Consider the following 13378-nt stretch of genomic DNA (forward strand, 5'->3'; position numbering starts at 1 on the left):
AAACGAAATAAAAGAGCAAAGGCTGCGCACTTTGAACCAATTATTCGAAGCATCGTATTGAAATGAAATAAAAGGTTAACAGCCCTGGGTGGCATCAAAGTGGAATTTCCTGAATATGTCACCAATGCCATGCAATGCGCCTGTTGCACAGTATCACGCCTGTTGCCGGCCCTCGCGCGGGTGACTCTTTGGGATAGCAGAAAGTGGACGGAAGACTTTTAGGATGATAGTAAAAAAAACAGAAGCGAGCACATGACTTTATTTGCGACGATTGGCGAGTTTTGAATAAAATAGTGAAAATGAAGAAAAAGCGTCTTGCTGGAGAATGCGGGCATCGATCCCGCTACCTCTCACATGCTAAGCGAGCGCTCTACCATCTGAGCTAATTCCCCTCCTCCTCGAAGGCTCTCGATACACTGCTTCAGAGCTGAAGCACAATCTCCGGCTCACACTTGCTTGGCTGTCCAGGGACCTGTAGTGCATAAAGCCCTTTCTCTTCATCTGCGGCAGAGGAAATCACAATCTCACCCCTTTGCCCAAAACAAAATACCTTCAGTGGAGCTACAAGTAAAGCTGCAGATGGCCATCCATTGCAACGAGGATTGGCCAACCAGGTATTAATAGCAGAGTGACTCCACTGCCACGCCCTTTCACGCTGGACCTGCGCTTGTGATCAAGAGGCTGCACGCCAGTCCCATAGACCCGAGAGCCCAATTGAAAAGGTGCTTGCTTCTCACTTTATTTCTCTCGCTATTTCTTGCTGTTTTAGGCCGCTGACACGCCGCCTGCAGCCAAAGGACCAGCGCTGGAGTGCCCTTTGTCATTTTTACCAGCTGGCCATATTTTACAATCGAGCGTCAGAATACCAAACAGGTAAGAGTTAGGTCTGGGAATTGAGTCCACTTTCCATCGTGTGTCCCATAAAGCGGAAGTGTCCAGCCGAGTGCAAGCAGGTGCCTTTTGCCCGCGTGTGCTGGGACACTGCAGCTTTGGACGTGAGCCAACTTGCCCTTTTCAGTGGGCCAGTACCCGTGACTCCAGTGAGAGAAGAGGAAAAGAAAGAACTTTCCCCTTCTCTGTCGAGTGGCCCCAGTGGCCTAATGGATAAGGCACTGGCCTCCTAAGCCAGGGATTGTGGGTTCGAGTCCCATCTGGGGTGGTTCGTGGCATTTTGTTCACACTTCTGCCAAAGCATGCAAAAGGTTTTTGCGGTAGTAGGGGGTGGGCGCAGGCTAGTACTTTGCTGGGCGCTGTGAAGTCCAGAACGTGCTCTGCTGGTAGCAGACTTTAAATGCCGGGAGACTGCAGAGTGTAGCAACGCCTCATGTCAGCGAAGAGACACAGATGAGTGGTAAGAAAGACAGGGAAAATATGCTTTCTGGAATCAGAGCTCCTGCAGACAGGGCTCACTCTTCTGCCAGCTCCGACCTGCTCCGATGAAAACGAAATAAAAGAGCAAAGGCTGCGCACTTTGAACCAATTATTCGAAGCATCGTATTGAAATGAAATAAAAGGTTAACAGCCCTGGGTGGCATCAAAGTGGAATTTCCTGAATATGTCACCAATGCCATGCAATGCGCCTGTTGCACAGTATCACGCCTGTTGCCGGCCCTCGCGCGGATGACTCTTTGGGATAGCAGAAAGTGGACGGAAGACTTTTAGGATGATAGTAAAAAAAACAGAAGCGAGCACATGACTTTATTTGCGACGATTGGCGAGTTTTGAATAAAATAGTGAAAATGAAGAAAAAGCGTCTTGCTGGAGAATGCGGGCATCGATCCCGCTACCTCTCGCATGCTAAGCGAGCGCTCTACCATCTGAGCTAATTCCCCTCCTCCTCGAAGGCTCTCGATACACTGCTTCAGAGCTGAAGCACAGTCTCCGGCTCACACTTGCTTGGCTGTCCAGGGACCTGTAGTGCATAAAGCCCTTTCTCTTCATCTGCCGCAGAGGAAATCACAATCTCACCCCTTTGCCCAAAACAAAATACCTTCAGTGGAGCTACAAGTAAAGCTGCAGATGGCCATCCATTGCAACGAGGATTGGCCAACCAGGTATTAATAGCAGAGTGACTCCACTCCCACGCCCTTTCACGCTGGACCTGCGCTTGTGATCAAGAGGCTGCACGCCAGTCCCATAGACCCGAGAGCCCAATTGAAAAGGTGCTTGCTTCTCACTTTATTTCTCTCGCTATTTCTTGCTGTTTTAGGCCGCTGACACGCCGCCTGCAGCCAAAGGACCAGCGCTGGAGTGCCCTTTGTCATTTTTACCAGCTGGCCATATTTTACAATCGAGCGTCAGAATACCAAACAGGTAAGAGTTAGGTCTGGGAATTGAGTCCACTTTCCATCGTGTGTCCCATAAAGCGGAAGTGTCCAGCCGAGTGCAAGCAGGTGCCTCTTGCCCGCGTGTGCTGGGACACTGCAGCTTTGGACGTGAGCCAACTTGCCCTTTTCAGTGGGCCAGTACCCGTGACTCCAGTGAGAGAAGAGGAAAAGAAAGAACTTTCCCCTTCTCTGTCGAGTTGCCCCAGTGGCCTAATGGATAAGGCACTGGCCTCCTAAGCCAGGGATTGTGGGTTCGAGTCCCATCTGGGGTGGTTCGTGGCATTTTGTTCACACTTCTGCCAAAGCATGCAAAAGGTTTTTGAGGTAGTAGGGGGTGGGCGCAGGCTAGTACTTTGCTGGGCGCTGTGAAGTCCAGAACGTGCTCTGCTGGTAGCAGACTTTAAATGCCGGGAGACTGCAGAGTGTAGCAACGCCTCATGTCAGCGAAGAGACACAGATGAGTGGTAAGAAAGACAGGGAAAATATGCTTTCTGGAATCAGAGCTCCTGCAGACAGGGCTCACTCTTCTGCCAGCTCCGACCTGCTCCGATGAAAACGAAATAAAAGAGCAAAGGCTGCGCACTTTGAACCAATTATTCGAAGCATCGTATTGAAATGAAATAAAAGGTTAACAGCCCTGGGTGGCATCAAAGTGGAATTTCCTGAATATGTCACCAATGCCATGCAATGCGCCTGTTGCACAGTATCACGCCTGTTGCCGGCCCTCGCGCGGGTGACTCTTTGGGATAGCAGAAAGTGGACGGAAGACTTTTAGGATGATAGTAAAAAAAACAGAAGCGAGCACATGACTTTATTTGCGACGATTGGCGAGTTTTGAATAAAATAGTGAAAATGAAGAAAAAGCGTCTTGCTGGAGAATGCGGGCATCGATCCCGCTACCTCTCGCATGCTAAGCGAGCGCTCTACCATCTGAGCTAATTCCCCTCCTCCTCGAAGGCTCTCGATACACTGCTTCAGAGCTGAAGCACAATCTCCGGCTCACACTTGCTTGGCTGTCCAGGGACCTGTAGTGCATAAAGCCCTTTCTCTTCATCTGCGGCAGAGGAAATCACAATCTCACCCCTTTGCCCAAAACAAAATACCTTCAGTGGAGCTACAAGTAAAGCTGCAGATGGCCATCCATTGCAACGAGGATTGGCCAACCAGGTATTAATAGCAGAGTGACTCCACTGCCACGCCCTTTCACGCTGGACCTGCGCTTGTGATCAAGAGGCTGCACGCCAGTCCCATAGACCCGAGAGCCCAATTGAAAAGGTGCTTGCTTCTCACTTTATTTCTCTCGCTATTTCTTGCTGTTTTAGGCCGCTGACACGCCGCCTGCAGCCAAAGGACCAGCGCTGGAGTGCCCTTTGTCATTTTTACCAGCTGGCCATATTTTACAATCGAGCGTCAGAATACCAAACAGGTAAGAGTTAGGTCTGGGAATTGAGTCCACTTTCCATCGTGTGTCCCATAAAGCGGAAGTGTCCAGCCGAGTGCAAGCAGGTGCCTTTTGCCCGCGTGTGCTGGGACACTGCAGCTTTGGACGTGAGCCAACTTGCCCTTTTCAGTGGGCCAGTACCCGTGACTCCAGTGAGAGAAGAGGAAAAGAAAGAACTTTCCCCTTCTCTGTCGAGTGGCCCCAGTGGCCTAATGGATAAGGCACTGGCCTCCTAAGCCAGGGATTGTGGGTTCGAGTCCCATCTGGGGTGGTTCGAGGCATTTTGTTCACACTTCTGCCAAAGCATGCAAAAGGTTTTTGCGGTAGTAGGGGGTGGGCGCAGGCTAGTACTTTGCTGGGCGCTGTGAAGTCCAGAACGTGCTCTGCTGGTAGCAGACTTTAAATGCCGGGAGACTGCAGAGTGTAGCAACGCCTCATGTCAGCGAAGAGACACAGATGAGTGGTAAGAAAGACAGGGAAAATATGCTTTCTGGAATCAGAGCTCCTGCAGACAGGGCTCACTCTTCTGCCAGCTCCGACCTGCTCCGATGAAAACGAAATAAAAGAGCAAAGGCTGCGCACTTTGAACCAATTATTCGAAGCATCGTATTGAAATGAAATAAAAGGTTAACAGCCCTGGGTGGCATCAAAGTGGAATTTCCTGAATATGTCACCAATGCCATGCAATGCGCCTGTTGCACAGTATCACGCCTGTTGCCGGCCCTCGCGCGGATGACTCTTTGGGATAGCAGAAAGTGGACGGAAGACTTTTAGGATGATAGTAAAAAAAACAGAAGCGAGCACATGACTTTATTTGCGACGATTGGCGAGTTTTGAATAAAATAGTGAAAATGAAGAAAAAGCGTCTTGCTGGAGAATGCGGGCATCGATCCCGCTACCTCTCGCATGCTAAGCGAGCGCTCTACCATCTGAGCTAATTCCCCTCCTCCTCGAAGGCTCTCGATACACTGCTTCAGAGCTGAAGCACAATCTCCGGCTCACACTTGCTTGGCTGTCCAGGGACCTGTAGTGCATAAAGCCCTTTCTCTTCATCTGCGGCAGAGGAAATCACAATCTCACCCCTTTGCCCAAAACAAAATACCTTCAGTGGAGCTACAAGTAAAGCTGCAGATGGCCATCCATTGCAACGAGGATTGGCCAACCAGGTATTAATAGCAGAGTGACTCCACTGCCACGCCCTTTCACGCTGGACCTGCGCTTGTGATCAAGAGGCTGCACGCCAGTCCCATAGACCCGAGAGCCCAATTGAAAAGGTGCTTGCTTCTCACTTTATTTCTCTCGCTATTTCTTGCTGTTTTAGGCCGCTGACACGCCGCCTGCAGCCAAAGGACCAGCGCTGGAGTGCCCTTTGTCATTTTTACCAGCTGGCCATATTTTACAATCGAGCGTCAGAATACCAAACAGGTAAGAGTTAGGTCTGGGAATTGAGTCCACTTTCCATCGTGTGTCCCATAAAGCGGAAGTGTCCAGCCGAGTGCAAGCAGGTGCCTTTTGCCCGCGTGTGCTGGGACACTGCAGCTTTGGACGTGAGCCAACTTGCCCTTTTCAGTGGGCCAGTACCCGTGACTCCAGTGAGAGAAGAGGAAAAGAAAGAACTTTCCCCTTCTCTGTCGAGTGGCCCCAGTGGCCTAATGGATAAGGCACTGGCCTCCTAAGCCAGGGATTGTGGGTTCGAGTCCCATCTGGGGTGGTTCGTGGCATTTTGTTCACACTTCTGCCAAAGCATGCAAAAGGTTTTTGCGGTAGTAGGGGGTGGGCGCAGGCTAGTACTTTGCTGGGCGCTGTGAAGTCCAGAACGTGCTCTGCTGGTAGCAGACTTTAAATGCCGGGAGACTGCAGAGTGTAGCAACGCCTCATGTCAGCGAAGAGACACAGATGAGTGGTAAGAAAGACAGGGAAAATATGCTTTCTGGAATCAGAGCTCCTGCAGACAGGGCTCACTCTTCTGCCAGCTCCGACCTGCTCCGATGAAAACGAAATAAAAGAGCAAAGGCTGCGCACTTTGAACCAATTATTCGAAGCATCGTATTGAAATGAAATAAAAGGTTAACAGCCCTGGGTGGCATCAAAGTGGAATTTCCTGAATATGTCACCAATGCCATGCAATGCGCCTGTTGCACAGTATCACGCCTGTTGCCGGCCCTCGCGCGGATGACTCTTTGGGATAGCAGAAAGTGGACGGAAGACTTTTAGGATGATAGTAAAAAAAACAGAAGCGAGCACATGACTTTATTTGCGACGATTGGCGAGTTTTGAATAAAATAGTGAAAATGAAGAAAAAGCGTCTTGCTGGAGAATGCGGGCATCGATCCCGCTACCTCTCGCATGCTAAGCGAGCGCTCTACCATCTGAGCTAATTCCCCTCCTCCTCGAAGGCTCTCGATACACTGCTTCAGAGCTGAAGCACAGTCTCCGGCTCACACTTGCTTGGCTGTCCAGGGACCTGTAGTGCATAAAGCCCTTTCTCTTCATCTGCCGCAGAGGAAATCACAATCTCACCCCTTTGCCCAAAACAAAATACCTTCAGTGGAGCTACAAGTAAAGCTGCAGATGGCCATCCATTGCAACGAGGATTGGCCAACCAGGTATTAATAGCAGAGTGACTCCACTCCCACGCCCTTTCACGCTGGACCTGCGCTTGTGATCAAGAGGCTGCACGCCAGTCCCATAGACCCGAGAGCCCAATTGAAAAGGTGCTTGCTTCTCACTTTATTTCTCTCGCTATTTCTTGCTGTTTTAGGCCGCTGACACGCCGCCTGCAGCCAAAGGACCAGCGCTGGAGTGCCCTTTGTCATTTTTACCAGCTGGCCATATTTTACAATCGAGCGTCAGAATACCAAACAGGTAAGAGTTAGGTCTGGGAATTGAGTCCACTTTCCATCGTGTGTCCCATAAAGCGGAAGTGTCCAGCCGAGTGCAAGCAGGTGCCTCTTGCCCGCGTGTGCTGGGACACTGCAGCTTTGGACGTGAGCCAACTTGCCCTTTTCAGTGGGCCAGTACCCGTGACTCCAGTGAGAGAAGAGGAAAAGAAAGAACTTTCCCCTTCTCTGTCGAGTTGCCCCAGTGGCCTAATGGATAAGGCACTGGCCTCCTAAGCCAGGGATTGTGGGTTCGAGTCCCATCTGGGGTGGTTCGTGGCATTTTGTTCACACTTCTGCCAAAGCATGCAAAAGGTTTTTGAGGTAGTAGGGGGTGGGCGCAGGCTAGTACTTTGCTGGGCGCTGTGAAGTCCAGAACGTGCTCTGCTGGTAGCAGACTTTAAATGCCGGGAGACTGCAGAGTGTAGCAACGCCTCATGTCAGCGAAGAGACACAGATGAGTGGTAAGAAAGACAGGGAAAATATGCTTTCTGGAATCAGAGCTCCTGCAGACAGGGCTCACTCTTCTGCCAGCTCCGACCTGCTCCGATGAAAACGAAATAAAAGAGCAAAGGCTGCGCACTTTGAACCAATTATTCGAAGCATCGTATTGAAATGAAATAAAAGGTTAACAGCCCTGGGTGGCATCAAAGTGGAATTTCCTGAATATGTCACCAATGCCATGCAATGCGCCTGTTGCACAGTATCACGCCTGTTGCCGGCCCTCGCGCGGGTGACTCTTTGGGATAGCAGAAAGTGGACGGAAGACTTTTAGGATGATAGTAAAAAAAACAGAAGCGAGCACATGACTTTATTTGCGACGATTGGCGAGTTTTGAATAAAATAGTGAAAATGAAGAAAAAGCGTCTTGCTGGAGAATGCGGGCATCGATCCCGCTACCTCTCGCATGCTAAGCGAGCGCTCTACCATCTGAGCTAATTCCCCTCCTCCTCGAAGGCTCTCGATACACTGCTTCAGAGCTGAAGCACAATCTCCGGCTCACACTTGCTTGGCTGTCCAGGGACCTGTAGTGCATAAAGCCCTTTCTCTTCATCTGCGGCAGAGGAAATCACAATCTCACCCCTTTGCCCAAAACAAAATACCTTCAGTGGAGCTACAAGTAAAGCTGCAGATGGCCATCCATTGCAACGAGGATTGGCCAACCAGGTATTAATAGCAGAGTGACTCCACTGCCACGCCCTTTCACGCTGGACCTGCGCTTGTGATCAAGAGGCTGCACGCCAGTCCCATAGACCCGAGAGCCCAATTGAAAAGGTGCTTGCTTCTCACTTTATTTCTCTCGCTATTTCTTGCTGTTTTAGGCCGCTGACACGCCGCCTGCAGCCAAAGGACCAGCGCTGGAGTGCCCTTTGTCATTTTTACCAGCTGGCCATATTTTACAATCGAGCGTCAGAATACCAAACAGGTAAGAGTTAGGTCTGGGAATTGAGTCCACTTTCCATCGTGTGTCCCATAAAGCGGAAGTGTCCAGCCGAGTGCAAGCAGGTGCCTTTTGCCCGCGTGTGCTGGGACACTGCAGCTTTGGACGTGAGCCAACTTGCCCTTTTCAGTGGGCCAGTACCTGTGACTCCAGTGAGAGAAGAGGAAAAGAAAGAACTTTCCCCTTCTCTGTCGAGTGGCCCCAGTGGCCTAATGGATAAGGCACTGGCCTCCTAAGCCAGGGATTGTGGGTTCGAGTCCCATCTGGGGTGGTTCGTGGCATTTTGTTCACACTTCTGCCAAAGCATGCAAAAGGTTTTTGCGGTAGTAGGGGGTGGGCGCAGGCTAGTACTTTGCTGGGCGCTGTGAAGTCCAGAACGTGCTCTGCTGGTAGCAGACTTTAAATGCCGGGAGACTGCAGAGTGTAGCAACGCCTCATGTCAGCGAAGAGACACAGATGAGTGGTAAGAAAGACAGGGAAAATATGCTTTCTGGAATCAGAGCTCCTGCAGACAGGGCTCACTCTTCTGCCAGCTCCGACCTGCTCCGATGAAAACGAAATAAAAGAGCAAAGGCTGCGCACTTTGAACCAATTATTCGAAGCATCGTATTGAAATGAAATAAAAGGTTAACAGCCCTGGGTGGCATCAAAGTGGAATTTCCTGAATATGTCACCAATGCCATGCAATGCGCCTGTTGCACAGTATCACGCCTGTTGCCGGCCCTCGCGCGGGTGACTCTTTGGGATAGCAGAAAGTGGACGGAAGACTTTTAGGATGATAGTAAAAAAAACAGAAGCGAGCACATGACTTTATTTGCGACGATTGGCGAGTTTTGAATAAAATAGTGAAAATGAAGAAAAAGCGTCTTGCTGGAGAATGCGGGCATCGATCCCGCTACCTCTCACATGCTAAGCGAGCGCTCTACCATCTGAGCTAATTCCCCTCCTCCTCGAAGGCTCTCGATACACTGCTTCAGAGCTGAAGCACAATCTCCGGCTCACACTTGCTTGGCTGTCCAGGGACCTGTAGTGCATAAAGCCCTTTCTCTTCATCTGCGGCAGAGGAAATCACAATCTCACCCCTTTGCCCAAAACAAAATACCTTCAGTGGAGCTACAAGTAAAGCTGCAGATGGCCATCCATTGCAACGAGGATTGGCCAACCAGGTATTAATAGCAGAGTGACTCCACTGCCACGCCCTTTCACGCTGGACCTGCGCTTGTGATCAAGAGGCTGCACGCCAGTCCCATAGACCCGAGAGCCCAATTGAAAAGGTGCTTGCTTCTCACTTTATTTCTCTCGCTATTTCTTGCTGTTTTAGGCCGCTGACACGCCGCCTGCAGCCAAAGGACCAGCGCTGGAGTGCCCTTTGTCATTTTTACCAGCTGGCCATATTTTACAATCGAGCGTCAGAATACCAAACAGGTAAGAGTTAGGTCTGGGAATTGAGTCCACTTTCCATCGTGTGTCCCATAAAGCGGAAGTGTCCAGCCGAGTGCAAGCAGGTGCCTTTTGCCCGCGTGTGCTGGGACACTGCAGCTTTGGACGTGAGCCAACTTGCCCTTTTCAGTGGGCCAGTACCCGTGACTCCAGTGAGAGAAGAGGAAAAGAAAGAACTTTCCCCTTCTCTGTCGAGTGGCCCCAGTGGCCTAATGGATAAGGCACTGGCCTCCTAAGCCAGGGATTGTGGGTTCGAGTCCCATCTGGGGTGGTTCGTGGCATTTTGTTCACACTTCTGCCAAAGCATGCAAAAGGTTTTTGCGGTAGTAGGGGGTGGGCGCAGGCTAGTACTTTGCTGGGCGCTGTGAAGTCCAGAACGTGCTCTGCTGGTAGCAGACTTTAAATGCCGGGAGACTGCAGAGTGTAGCAACGCCTCATGTCAGCGAAGAGACACAGATGAGTGGTAAGAAAGACAGGGAAAATATGCTTTCTGGAATCAGAGCTCCTGCAGACAGGGCTCACTCTTCTGCCAGCTCCGACCTGCTCCGATGAAAACGAAATAAAAGAGCAAAGGCTGCGCACTTTGAACCAATTATTCGAAGCATCGTATTGAAATGAAATAAAAGGTTAACAGCCCTGGGTGGCATCAAAGTGGAATTTCCTGAATATGTCACCAATGCCATGCAATGCGCCTGTTGCACAGTATCACGCCTGTTGCCGGCCCTCGCGCGGATGACTCTTTGGGATAGCAGAAAGTGGACGGAAGACTTTTAGGATGATAGTAAAAAAAACAGAAGCGAGCACATGACTTTATTTGCGACGATTGGCGAGTTTTGAATAAAATAGTGAAAATGAAGAAAAAGCGTCTTGCTGGAGAATGCGGGCATCGATCCCGCTACCTCTCGCATGCTAAGCGAGCGCTCTACCATCTGAGCTAATTCCCCTCCTCCTCGAAGGCTCTCGATACACTGCTTCAGAGCTGAAGCACAGTCTCCGGCTCACACTTGCTTGGCTGTCCAGGGACCTGTAGTGCATAAAGCCCTTTCTCTTCATCTGCCGCAGAGGAAATCACAATCTCACCCCTTTGCCCAAAACAAAATACCTTCAGTGGAGCTACAAGTAAAGCTGCAGATGGCCATCCATTGCAACGAGGATTGGCCAACCAGGTATTAATAGCAGAGTGACTCCACTCCCACGCCCTTTCACGCTGGACCTGCGCTTGTGATCAAGAGGCTGCACGCCAGTCCCATAGACCCGAGAGCCCAATTGAAAAGGTGCTTGCTTCTCACTTTATTTCTCTCGCTATTTCTTGCTGTTTTAGGCCGCTGACACGCCGCCTGCAGCCAAAGGACCAGCGCTGGAGTGCCCTTTGTCATTTTTACCAGCTGGCCATATTTTACAATCGAGCGTCAGAATACCAAACAGGTAAGAGTTAGGTCTGGGAATTGAGTCCACTTTCCATCGTGTGTCCCATAAAGCGGAAGTGTCCAGCCGAGTGCAAGCAGGTGCCTCTTGCCCGCGTGTGCTGGGACACTGCAGCTTTGGACGTGAGCCAACTTGCCCTTTTCAGTGGGCCAGTACCCGTGACTCCAGTGAGAGAAGAGGAAAAGAAAGAACTTTCCCCTTCTCTGTCGAGTTGCCCCAGTGGCCTAATGGATAAGGCACTGGCCTCCTAAGCCAGGGATTGTGGGTTCGAGTCCCATCTGGGGTGGTTCGTGGCATTTTGTTCACACTTCTGCCAAAGCATGCAAAAGGTTTTTGAGGTAGTAGGGGGTGGGCGCAGGCTAGTACTTTGCTGGGCGCTGTGAAGTCCAGAACGTGCTCTGCTGGTAGCAGACTTTAAATGCCGGGAGACTGCAGAGTGTAGCAACGCCTCATGTCAGCGAAGAGACACAGATGAGTGGTAAGAAAGACAGGGAAAATATGCTTTCTGGAATCAGAGCTCCTGCAGACAGGGCTCACTCTTCTGCCAGCTCCGACCTGCTCCGATGAAAACGAAATAAAAGAGCAAAGGCTGCGCACTTTGAACCAATTATTCGAAGCATCGTATTGAAATGAAATAAAAGGTTAACAGCCCTGGGTGGCATCAAAGTGGAATTTCCTGAATATGTCACCAATGCCATGCAATGCGCCTGTTGCACAGTATCACGCCTGTTGCCGGCCCTCGCGCGGGTGACTCTTTGGGATAGCAGAAAGTGGACGGAAGACTTTTAGGATGATAGTAAAAAAAACAGAAGCGAGCACATGACTTTATTTGCGACGATTGGCGAGTTTTGAATAAAATAGTGAAAATGAAGAAAAAGCGTCTTGCTGGAGAATGCGGGCATCGATCCCGCTACCTCTCGCATGCTAAGCGAGCGCTCTACCATCTGAGCTAATTCCCCTCCTCCTCGAAGGCTCTCGATACACTGCTTCAGAGCTGAAGCACAATCTCCGGCTCACACTTGCTTGGCTGTCCAGGGACCTGTAGTGCATAAAGCCCTTTCTCTTCATCTGCGGCAGAGGAAATCACAATCTCACCCCTTTGCCCAAAACAAAATACCTTCAGTGGAGCTACAAGTAAAGCTGCAGATGGCCATCCATTGCAACGAGGATTGGCCAACCAGGTATTAATAGCAGAGTGACTCCACTGCCACGCCCTTTCACGCTGGACCTGCGCTTGTGATCAAGAGGCTGCACGCCAGTCCCATAGACCCGAGAGCCCAATTGAAAAGGTGCTTGCTTCTCACTTTATTTCTCTCGCTATTTCTTGCTGTTTTAGGCCGCTGACACGCCGCCTGCAGCCAAAGGACCAGCGCTGGAGTGCCCTTTGTCATTTTTACCAGCTGGCCATATTTTACAATCGAGCGTCAGAATACCAAACAGGTAAGAGTTAGGTCTGGGAATTGAGTCCACTTTCCATCGTGTGTCCCATAAAGCGGAAGTGTCCAGCCGAGTGCAAGCAGGTGCCTTTTGCCCGCGTGTGCTGGGACACTGCAGCTTTGGACGTGAGCCAACTTGCCCTTTTCAGTGGGCCAGTACCCGTGACTCCAGTGAGAGAAGAGGAAAAGAAAGAACTTTCCCCTTCTCTGTCGAGTGGCCCCAGTGGCCTAATGGATAAGGCACTGGCCTCCTAAGCCAGGGATTGTGGGTTCGAGTCCCATCTGGGGTGGTTCGTGGCATTTTGTTCACACTTCTGCCAAAGCATGCAAAAGGTTTTTGCGGTAGTAGGGGGTGGGCGCAGGCTAGTACTTTGCTGGGCGCTGTGAAGTCCAGAACGTGCTCTGCTGGTAGCAGACTTTAAATGCCGGGAGACTGCAGAGTGTAGCAACGCCTCATGTCAGCGAAGAGACACAGATGAGTGGTAAGAAAGACAGGGAAAATATGCTTTCTGGAATCAGAGCTCCTGCAGACAGGGCTCACTCTTCTGCCAGCTCCGACCTGCTCCGATGAAAACGAAATAAAAGAGCAAAGGCTGCGCACTTTGAACCAATTATTCGAAGCATCGTATTGAAATGAAATAAAAGGTTAACAGCCCTGGGTGGCATCAAAGTGGAATTTCCTGAATATGTCACCAATGCCATGCAATGCGCCTGTTGCACAGTATCACGCCTGTTGCCGGCCCTCGCGCGGATGACTCTTTGGGATAGCAGAAAGTGGACGGAAGACTTTTAGGATGATAGTAAAAAAAACAGAAGCGAGCACATGACTTTATTTGCGACGATTGGCGAGTTTTGAATAAAATAGTGAAAATGAAGAAAAAGCGTCTTGCTGGAGAATGCGGGCATCGATCCCGCTACCTCTCGCATGCTAAGCGAGCGCTCTACCATCTGAGCTAATTCCCCTCCTCCTCGAAGGCTCTCGATACACT

The 13378-nt window shown here is 50.5% G+C and overlaps 19 non-coding genes across 19 annotated transcripts; 9 read left to right on the forward strand and 10 right to left on the reverse strand.

The window, feature by feature from the left end:
* Window positions 1-319: 319 nt before the first annotated feature.
* TRNAA-AGC (transfer RNA alanine (anticodon AGC)) lies at window positions 320-392 on the reverse strand. Its single transcript has one exon. It is a non-coding gene; the product is annotated as a tRNA-Ala (tRNA).
* A 694-nt stretch (window positions 393-1086) lies between these two features.
* TRNAR-CCU (transfer RNA arginine (anticodon CCU)) lies at window positions 1087-1159 on the forward strand. The gene has a single exon. It is a non-coding gene; the product is annotated as a tRNA-Arg (tRNA).
* Window positions 1160-1759: 600 nt separating this feature from the next.
* TRNAA-AGC (transfer RNA alanine (anticodon AGC)) lies at window positions 1760-1832 on the reverse strand. Its single transcript has one exon. It is a non-coding gene; the product is annotated as a tRNA-Ala (tRNA).
* A 694-nt stretch (window positions 1833-2526) lies between these two features.
* TRNAR-CCU (transfer RNA arginine (anticodon CCU)) lies at window positions 2527-2599 on the forward strand. Its single transcript has one exon. It is a non-coding gene; the product is annotated as a tRNA-Arg (tRNA).
* Window positions 2600-3199: 600 nt separating this feature from the next.
* TRNAA-AGC (transfer RNA alanine (anticodon AGC)) lies at window positions 3200-3272 on the reverse strand. Its single transcript has one exon. It is a non-coding gene; the product is annotated as a tRNA-Ala (tRNA).
* A 694-nt stretch (window positions 3273-3966) lies between these two features.
* On the forward strand, window positions 3967-4039 carry TRNAR-CCU (transfer RNA arginine (anticodon CCU)). The gene has a single exon. It is a non-coding gene; the product is annotated as a tRNA-Arg (tRNA).
* A 600-nt stretch (window positions 4040-4639) lies between these two features.
* On the reverse strand, window positions 4640-4712 carry TRNAA-AGC (transfer RNA alanine (anticodon AGC)). The gene has a single exon. It is a non-coding gene; the product is annotated as a tRNA-Ala (tRNA).
* A 694-nt stretch (window positions 4713-5406) lies between these two features.
* TRNAR-CCU (transfer RNA arginine (anticodon CCU)) lies at window positions 5407-5479 on the forward strand. Its single transcript has one exon. It is a non-coding gene; the product is annotated as a tRNA-Arg (tRNA).
* A 600-nt stretch (window positions 5480-6079) lies between these two features.
* Window positions 6080-6152, reverse strand: TRNAA-AGC (transfer RNA alanine (anticodon AGC)). The gene has a single exon. It is a non-coding gene; the product is annotated as a tRNA-Ala (tRNA).
* A 694-nt stretch (window positions 6153-6846) lies between these two features.
* Window positions 6847-6919, forward strand: TRNAR-CCU (transfer RNA arginine (anticodon CCU)). Its single transcript has one exon. It is a non-coding gene; the product is annotated as a tRNA-Arg (tRNA).
* Window positions 6920-7519: 600 nt separating this feature from the next.
* Window positions 7520-7592, reverse strand: TRNAA-AGC (transfer RNA alanine (anticodon AGC)). Its single transcript has one exon. It is a non-coding gene; the product is annotated as a tRNA-Ala (tRNA).
* Window positions 7593-8286: 694 nt separating this feature from the next.
* On the forward strand, window positions 8287-8359 carry TRNAR-CCU (transfer RNA arginine (anticodon CCU)). Its single transcript has one exon. It is a non-coding gene; the product is annotated as a tRNA-Arg (tRNA).
* A 600-nt stretch (window positions 8360-8959) lies between these two features.
* TRNAA-AGC (transfer RNA alanine (anticodon AGC)) lies at window positions 8960-9032 on the reverse strand. The gene has a single exon. It is a non-coding gene; the product is annotated as a tRNA-Ala (tRNA).
* Window positions 9033-9726: 694 nt separating this feature from the next.
* On the forward strand, window positions 9727-9799 carry TRNAR-CCU (transfer RNA arginine (anticodon CCU)). The gene has a single exon. It is a non-coding gene; the product is annotated as a tRNA-Arg (tRNA).
* Window positions 9800-10399: 600 nt separating this feature from the next.
* Window positions 10400-10472, reverse strand: TRNAA-AGC (transfer RNA alanine (anticodon AGC)). Its single transcript has one exon. It is a non-coding gene; the product is annotated as a tRNA-Ala (tRNA).
* Window positions 10473-11166: 694 nt separating this feature from the next.
* On the forward strand, window positions 11167-11239 carry TRNAR-CCU (transfer RNA arginine (anticodon CCU)). Its single transcript has one exon. It is a non-coding gene; the product is annotated as a tRNA-Arg (tRNA).
* A 600-nt stretch (window positions 11240-11839) lies between these two features.
* TRNAA-AGC (transfer RNA alanine (anticodon AGC)) lies at window positions 11840-11912 on the reverse strand. Its single transcript has one exon. It is a non-coding gene; the product is annotated as a tRNA-Ala (tRNA).
* Window positions 11913-12606: 694 nt separating this feature from the next.
* On the forward strand, window positions 12607-12679 carry TRNAR-CCU (transfer RNA arginine (anticodon CCU)). The gene has a single exon. It is a non-coding gene; the product is annotated as a tRNA-Arg (tRNA).
* A 600-nt stretch (window positions 12680-13279) lies between these two features.
* TRNAA-AGC (transfer RNA alanine (anticodon AGC)) lies at window positions 13280-13352 on the reverse strand. The gene has a single exon. It is a non-coding gene; the product is annotated as a tRNA-Ala (tRNA).
* Between the last annotated feature and the right edge of the window lie 26 nt (window positions 13353-13378).

This window comes from Ambystoma mexicanum, chromosome 5q (genome assembly GCF_040938575.1).
Source record: "Ambystoma mexicanum isolate Mex_15411 chromosome 5q, UKY_AmexF1_1, whole genome shotgun sequence".
NCBI classification, from domain to species: domain Eukaryota; kingdom Metazoa; phylum Chordata; class Amphibia; order Caudata; family Ambystomatidae; genus Ambystoma; species Ambystoma mexicanum.